This window comes from Streptopelia decaocto (genome assembly GCF_964273445.1).
Source record: "Streptopelia decaocto genome assembly, chromosome: 3".
Classification (NCBI taxonomy): domain Eukaryota; kingdom Metazoa; phylum Chordata; class Aves; order Columbiformes; family Columbidae; genus Streptopelia; species Streptopelia decaocto.
In genome coordinates this window covers 84,077,572-84,084,907 of record NC_138656.1, presented here as the reverse complement: position 1 = coordinate 84,084,907, position 7,336 = coordinate 84,077,572, and positions in this window count along the sequence as shown.

The following is a 7,336-nucleotide window of genomic DNA, read 5'->3' as shown; positions in this document are numbered from 1 at the left end:
TGTGAGGAAAGAGCTCAGCCTCACACACATGTAAAGAAAACAGTGACACCACATTTTGTTGGGCCAGTCAGATATCCAGCATTACAACACTCTCTGTCCTCCAGTATCTGGCGTCAGATAATATATCTAATTCAAGAAATTAAGGTGGAGAACATTCTCAGTTGGCATGCTGTGGTTCTAAAAAATCTGCATTGCTAAACTCAGAGTGCAGCTTTTCAACGAAGTCAATATACTATTCAGTTTGGAAAATGAATTATTGTAAAACTACCTGCAAGAGCCAAGTAGCGATTCCCACCATCATACTGGAAAGTATGTGGTTTTCAAAGCCTAGCTTAGTTTTTCAGTTATTCAGGTTAGCCCAGGAACAGGTTAGCTCTAGACTGTTTTAAATCATCATCCTAGAATTCAGATACAAGATTCGGCAAACTGTGATCAAGTTGTTTGAGCTTTCACCCTTCTTCGCTTTCCTTGGATGTGTTACTAAATATATTACAGTTGAAAATAAACCAAAACAACTGCTAGCCTGTGGCAGTGAAATTAAAAGCAACTGAGCATCTCTTCCACAGTAAGGTAAATAATATATGGAGCAAGTTAGGTCAAGTATGCTTGATGATTCTCAGTTGGGGTGCTAAGACTGTTACTTATTACACTGTTCACAACTAGTTACCAGCTTACCTCATTCTCTGTATTTACTTTTTCCACTTGTTGTGGAATATCAGGATAGGTAGTGTTTTCAAGTTTGGAGAGGGAGATGAAAGTGTTCTTTTCTTAAAATGTTCCTTTTTGTGCATGTACGTAATGCCTAAAGAAGGACTGTAATGGAAATCATGGTTAAAATATTTTCTAGAGGAAAAGGTCAGCTTAAGTAAGAAAGAAGAAGGATGATCTCATATTTCTGACAGTTCAGATACAAGCAAATCTTAGCACCAATAAGTTATGTCATACGTTAAATTCACATAAGCAAAATGCCTCTGTACATTTTGCACTGTTATGACAGGGCTGTACAGAACAGGGGTAAATATTCCATATGAAATAGCTGTCTATACAGGGTTATTTGTATCTACTCTTATCTGTAAATAAATCAACTGAGAATTAAAGTCAGCATGGCTTTCTTTTCTGTCTTCAGAGACCTAAGCTGTGCCACTTTAAACAACATAGTAAGCATAAATTTATATGTGGCTAGAATGACACAGAAAGTTATACTTTAGTATCTTACTCATTGAGATACTGTCCATCCTGACCTTGGCTATATCTTCATATTTTACACACCATTACTGTCATAATAACAGACAGAGCCAACAATAATTTGCTCATACAATTTACAATACATTGTTTCCCATCCACACTGAGGGCTCTTTAACCATCAGCAGATGTGTTGCTTGTATTAGCTGTATTTGAACAAAGCAGAATCTATTCAGCCTTAAAGTCCCTATGGCTGCTTGGTGGTGTCTTGAGCTTACTGCCTAGCTAATTTACTGTTCGTACCACTGTAACTAATTACAGCACAGCTGAGGAGTTTCAGAAGTTTTAGCCCACAACCTGCTACCCAAATTTCACACATTTCTCCCATTCCTAGCATCTGAGTTTTAGGAGTCCACCCTCAGAGAGGCTTATCAGCAACTAATATTGTAGCTGCTCTGTGATGTTCAGTCCTTTAAATTGTTTCTGTGTGAATACTATTCAAAGCTTCTTCCACTACAATTCTACAAACATTTAAAGTCACTTTTTAAATACTCAATCTTTGTGCTTCATTATCGAGCCACAGAATCTTGTACAAATCTATATATTCATGTTAAGATTTTTGAAAAAGAAAGTAATGGAAAGACAATAAAACACCATCACTATTGCCTCACATGAAAGACAGAAGGGCTCTGGTGTTCAATAACATGTAAGTATGGACCTACCTCTGGAGGAAAAGGCATTAAAGAAAGAGGAAAGTGGACAGAAAAAGAGGCAACTCTTTAGTTCCAGGTTTAGCTTCCTGATACAGCAATACCAACATATCCAGCACAGTGCAATAAAGAATACAGCTATCATATTATTTGCTGGGTATAAAGCCATCCGGACCTGGTGAAAAATCTCGGCTAGGATCAACAAATAACTCAAACCAGTTGTCCCTGGACTCATATTCATTTGGGCAGAAAAGCTGTCTGGCTTCAGAGATCAGTAGGCTGAGTGCTGCAACTACTATTTTTAACAGCTGAAGTAGGCAAAGAATCGCCTTCCCAGAAAGTTCCCCAACCAACTTTTGCTTTGTTTTGAAAGAATACAAAGGAAAAAGGAACAGCTCAGAATGCTGTAATATATTTTACATTTTTTTGCTAATTTTTCCTCCTCTACTTTTCAGAATAATAACTGGAGGATGAGGTAGAAGGCAAGTCTGAAACAGATGGAGTTTACTTATGTAGCATGTATTTTCCTCTGCCTCCTATCAGTAGTTCCTTGCATGTTTTACCCAGTTTACAGTCTTGTCTTTTCAGTAGCTTCATCCTGTCATTTACTTCCCTTCCTAGCATCCACAATATTCCTCCTGACATACGGCTATTAATCCTATGTAGAACATGTTGTTTATGAAGCTTGTTGCCTATTTTGTCAGTGTAGTTCGACAGCCCAAAGATTTTGTTCATAAGCCTGACACAGCCAGTCTGCAAGGGAATCACACAGCTGTAGAGGAGTGGTCTTATGCTCACTAGAAAATCGGAATTTAGGTTCAGAATCTCCCTTTCTTCTTCTTACTGCTTCCACAGGAGATATTATTTCTCTAAGATGATCCCCAGCTGCTTTATTGGCCCCTTGAGTCCATTGCCAGATAATACATAAACCCAAACAGCCTAAGGTTTCCTGGAAGTTGCTCCAAGGGTCTGGATGCAGGAACACTGCATCCCAGAAAAAAAAGGCAGCTTTACACTTCCTCCCTTGAGTGTCCTTTTTGCTCCTTTGACATAGCAGAGCATCCGGACTTCATATTTCATTTCTTTCTCTCTGCCTGCCTTTCTGCAGTCCTGATGCATCTCAGGCCTCCTGCCTCTTTGTAAAATCTAAGTGAATTTGGTCTAAGGTTAGATATCAGTCTAATTACTATAGACTGAATGTTAAATCCTTCTGCTGCTTCTCTTTGAAGGATCACAATCCCTGAACTGTCAAGTGTTGCCGATGCTTCTCTGGGGCCTTTTGTTCTTACATAATAATACCCATCTTAGTTGTGATGATTATGAAATAAAGGACCCGATTCCTTTTTCCTAAGCTGGTTTTGCTTAGCTCTGACGTGCCTCCAAATTTTCTAATCTTCGGGGTAGCAATTGTCATCAAAATAGATAATTTTGTTCTTATACAGCTCTTCATTGTTCTTCCCGACTGCCTGTAAAAAAAAAAATAGCTGAGTTTGATAATTCTGAAAACAGAAAACTACATAGCTTAGCTGATCTGGAGATTCTTGTGCTTCTGCCCTGTAAGGTCTTTATATAATACTATCAAAATGCAAGGATTGTGTAAGTGACAGAGACAACATTCCCACATTCTTGTTATTTTCTGCAGTTTTAGGAATGCCATAAATCCTGTCATTGCTTCTCCTTTGTGTGTTTTCTAAATCACCACATTTTGCTCTTTGGAGCCTGTTGTGTTTTACCAGGAAAAATGAGATGTGTGTTCCCTGCGAAAGGTTAATCGATAAAATATTTACAATCTCTTCTCATCTGGCCAGCCTCACTTTAATTTCAGTAACAGTGCTAGGCAAGTCACTCAGAGAGGCAGTTTAATCTTTCTGAAGCCTTTCTGCTTCACTTTCCCATTCTTCTACTCTTTGTTGCTAACACTTTTGAATGTATTATCAAAGTTTCTGATAGCCAGTGATTTACACAGAGCCCAAGGTCTTTAAATCATTTTATCTGGTGAAAATCTCAGTTTTTAAGAGTATCTGTTATTCCTCAAGGACGTGGAAGAAAATTTTGAAAGTATGTCATAATGTACAGTAAAGATTGAAAAAACAGGATACAAATATCTAAATATCTCCAAATGTGTACTGTTTCTAAAAATTCTCATTTTCTTCTTAATCTTGTGATTTCTGGGGCCTGATTCATGATTTTGGAATGCCTGAGATTGGCAGTACTATTTGTTACCAAAAGTACAACAAATTTTCTTTTTGGCCAGCTGAGTACCTCAGAAAAGTTCTGAACAAGAGCCATCCTGCATTTCACTGCTTGAGCCAATCACTTTCCCCAGCAGCGCCCACTTAATACCAAACTTTCTTTCCTCTTCCTTTCGATGTAAGAGACTTAATGCAGTTTTCCCAGTCCTTTCACATTTATTTTTTTCAGCATCTAAGCGTCTAAATGGATGAAGCAAGGCAGGCAACATTAAACGAAAACCATATTCTGCAATGTCACAGTCACAGAAACATATCGGCAAACTGGGTGATCAGACACAAGTGCAACAACAGATGCTCAAGGACAGTCAGCGTCTGCTTCTGCCAACCTATTCAGCACTTGTGCCAGACACCTCACCACAGCCTGAGATGGGATGAAGCTGAATGTTTTGGAGAAGGAAGCCTTGAGGAAGGCTGCCAACATTACCCTTAAAATTAAAACAGTGCACTAAATATTATTTTAAATTTTCTGATTCTGAGAAAAGTAAATCATTTACACAGGATAAGCTTTATTACTGTAACAGATTTTTTTTCTAATTAGCACTTTTGCCATACTTTATTTTTTCAGACATATCTGCCACATTGTAGGGAATGGGAATTGATACAGTGCACAGAACTACAGCAAGGTACCAGGGTTGTTTTAATTTGGAATACTAGTGTACTAAAAATTTCTATATTTTTTCAGTCCTGTCACTGCAATATCTGAGAACCCAAGATTTCATAGTCATAGCATACTAGTTTTTAATTAAGGAAATTAAAAATAAGATTAAATTATGGACTTTAAAAACAAGGAAACAAGAACAGTGGAAAACTGTTGATCAAACATAGGCATTAGGCATTTTTATCAGTCTACCAGACCTCTGAGAAATCTCCTGCAGTGATTTCACCAAATGAATTCTAATTGGAATGAGTATCCAACAAACTTCAGATTCTATAGCATCACATGCCTAATTTTTTATTTTAAAGAAATATTATCCTTCAAACAGTCATAGATCAACTTTTTTTTCCCGAAAGTTTCCTTTTAGAGAACTTTTTTTTTTAATTAAAAAAAGACCTCAAAGTGAAGGTCCTTCTTTAAGTAAATAACAAATTTTAAAGAGATTAATAGTATCACGTGTTTTAAAAATGACCAACTTGGTGTGTTAAATAACAAACACAAAATACAAGAACAGATATTTTTCTGTTCCCAGTTGTCTGAAAGTAATGTAAAAAATGTTTTTAAACAGCTGGATTAAAATACTGCACATTAGTTATTACGATGTTAGCAGCTGCAGTATCCTCTGCAAGCTTGGCTTTTCCAAATTATTAGAGCTATATATTACAAAATTGCTTTGTTTAGTTTTCTATCTAATACCTTTAATAGGCACTCTGAGTAGAAATGCTTTAGGTTCCAACTCAAATAGCAGTAGGTCTCGAAGCTGTAGCCATAAGCACTTTAATCATGTGCTATATGGAACAAGTTCCAAATATTAAGGAGAATATGAGCTCTAACGGCTAAATAAAAGGTTGGGATCCAGGCAATACTTATTTGCAAACACAAACTAAATCTCACTCTCTGTGTGACCTTGAGCAAGCTACTTGATCTTTTTGTGCCTTGTCAAGACGATTTCTAAAAATTGGACTTCCCTGACTAACAGATGTTACTGTACATCAGCATAGAGAATAGTAGAATAAACGCATTACTGAAAACATTCGTGATAATAAAATGATGCGGAACCAAATTTCTTTCATTCCCTGTGATTTGTGTCTTCATAATTTTTACTGCACCCACTGACAAAGCCATTTAAACCATGAGATCACTTGTTTTCCAACAAATTAACTCCCAATACTTGCCAGTCATTCTGCTTCAGAGGTCGAGAAGATAAAGTCCTTCTCTTCTTTGCATAGATCTTTAAGACCATTAGAATTACATCTATTTGCAAGAAGCTCTCACAAAGCTAACAAGTTCCAAATGTTTCCTTTTTTTAAATGCATGTTTGTTTCAAATCACATGTTTTTAATCTGTGTAAACTGGCCACTTATTTTATCTCAAGTGTATGCCGTTCAAGACATACCATAACTAATACAAGTTAAGCAAATTCTTTTAAATGGCCAATTGATACAGACTGTTGAGCAAGAGGAAAAAACACTAACTCCTAATGAGGTTATGAAACTTGTAGCACCAGTATGTAAAATACTAATTATTGAGAGTATCATTATTAAAGCTTGTTACTTAAAATAAGTGTAGCCATAATTAAGACTAAATACACTTGGTAATAAGTTTGAATACCTTGGAGTTAAAATTGCATTTATCTAAACAGTGCAGGTTTATTACATGCCATCTCAAGGTGAACATTCCAAGGTTAAATGCTTATTTAAAGCTCATCTTAAATTCTAGCTGTCGTGAAGGGAAGGAGAGAAGTGCCTCCAAGGCTGGGACATCCCACCCTTGATCAGCTATTTAAAATGAGCAAGATGAAACACAGCAGTGCCTGTCTCAGTGGTAGAGGTAGTCTTGACTAAACTCCTGCTTGGGTTTCCAAGTTGAACACCTAAATTCAGGTGAGATAAATCCCGGACAAAAGCAGGATGATCTTTTTAATGGTACCAGATGAAGAAAGTACAAATGAACCAAAGCCAGGAAATCTGTCTGATAACAAAATACTTCTAGGTCTCTACTTCTTCTAGGTGTATTGCTAGGTCATTCTTGCTTGGAAGAAAGGGCTTTGCAGCATTGTAAAACTATATGCTTTGTATTTAATTTATTTTAAAACAAATACGGTTTTTATCATTGCAACATTATAAAAGACTATGGGGAAAGAATATGCTTAAATGTATGTCCAACACCTCGATTGTAAAAAAGGGCAGCGTTGGAAGAGATAATGTGTAAAACAGGGTAGAAAAAACACCAAATTCAGGAGAAGAATTGTCCCATAAATAGTGCGACTGCTGGTAGATACAGATAATTACTATTTGAGCTAAGGTCAAAGAAACACCCATTAGAGGCTGCAGACTTAAGATGGCCCTGTGAAACTTGCTCTTCTAGTGGACATCATTATAGGTGTTTTCCTGGGCTGCTACCTGGTTCACAGTGTCAGTTCCCAGAGTTTGTCCCAGTTGTTGCCACACTGTATGTCACTCAGCTCATACATTTACAAAGAAAGTCCTTCTGGTGCTGCCTTCCTCAGTGTCTACTCCAAGTGATGGCCGAAGCTA